This window comes from Diceros bicornis, chromosome 17 (genome assembly GCF_020826845.1).
Source record: "Diceros bicornis minor isolate mBicDic1 chromosome 17, mDicBic1.mat.cur, whole genome shotgun sequence".
Taxonomy (NCBI): Eukaryota; Metazoa; Chordata; class Mammalia; order Perissodactyla; family Rhinocerotidae; genus Diceros; species Diceros bicornis.
Window position 1 is genome coordinate 33,044,769 of NC_080756.1, and position 1,336 is coordinate 33,046,104.

The window sequence follows — 1,336 nt, forward strand, 5'->3', positions numbered from 1 at the left end:
GCACAAGGGCCACGCTTTTCTGTTGCTATCCATCTAATGCTATTGTCCTTAGTGACTATTGGTCCTGGTCTCTCGGCAACTCTGAGCCCTTCACTATGGGGCCTTTCCTTTCTATTCCGCTTCCAGCACTCACCAGCATGGCTGAGCCACTGCTCCCTTCATCATGGAGATCTTTTCTTCCTTTACTGCCTGAATATTGAAATGTTCCTCTTTGACCTTAACCGCTCATCTCTCACACTCCTTCATTCCCCCCCCTCCCTTATCCACCCTGATCTTTGGAGGGGTCATGATTCAGACCTGACTCCTCCTCCAGCAGGGCAGGCCTCAGCCGTGCTAAGATGGCGACTCCTGTGCATTGGCTCATAGCCCTGGGATAAGCTGAAGTGAATAAGCAACACGTAGGATGTCAGAAATGCTTGGAATTTGGACATTGATCTCAAGAATGCACAGGAAAAATAAAATACCTACATAGGCCTTTAAGACCAGCAGAACTACAGAAAGCTTTAAAAGAAAAAGAAAACATTATTATTACAACAAAGCATTGAAGAAACTAATGTAGAAAGACCAAGAAAAAGAGGTCTAAGAGTGTAATCAGTTCTAATAGCAATGGCAGTGACAGCTGAGTTAGTGATTCTTCATCAGAGAGTGGAGAAACATTTACCTCCTCCTCCTCAGAGGACAGCGACACTGATGAAAGCTCCCCTAGGTCATCACCTTCTCCTCCTCCATAAGCTCTTCCTTCTTCTCTGATTCAGACGCAGATTCCAGCCCTTCCAGTAGCAGCAGCACTGGCACAGATAGCAGCTCTGAGAAGGGACCACTAAAGAAGAAGAAAAAGAAATAGAATTGCTCCACCCATGTTGGACTGATGGACCGAAAACATTAATGTGTTTCTCAAAAGGAAATTTAGAGTACGTTAAGGCCAAATGGGTTAACTGGCCAAAATTTCTGGAGTTCAAAAGTTTCTAAATGTTTTACATCGTAAGAGCATAAAGAGTATTAAGATAAAGACTTTTATTTTGTGTGTCTTATTTTTTATCTTTAAAATTATCTCTAGAATTTAATCAAAGTGGAAATCCAGTAGTAAATCTGTTTTTGTGATGAAACTTGTTATCTTTTCTCCTTGTGAAATAAACGCCACACGTTGTTATATGTTAGCGGTATGTATCAGGCATATTGTCAGGATAACGCATCAGAATATCTGGCAATGAATTTCTCATGCATTTGGTGTTATTCTATAAGATTTAATACATTGTTAGAGTTTTCCCACTGTTAATAAATGTGCTCTATTTTTATGTTTATGTTCAGAAAGTTATTCCAATTTCTTGTCCTACAT

General features: G+C 40.5%; 1 pseudogene; it reads left to right on the plus strand.

The window, feature by feature from the left end:
- Nucleotides 1-338: 338 nt before the first annotated feature.
- LOC131415759 (zinc finger CCHC domain-containing protein 10-like) lies at nucleotides 339-844 on the plus strand (annotated as a pseudogene).
- Nucleotides 845-1,336: the final 492 nt, after the last annotated feature.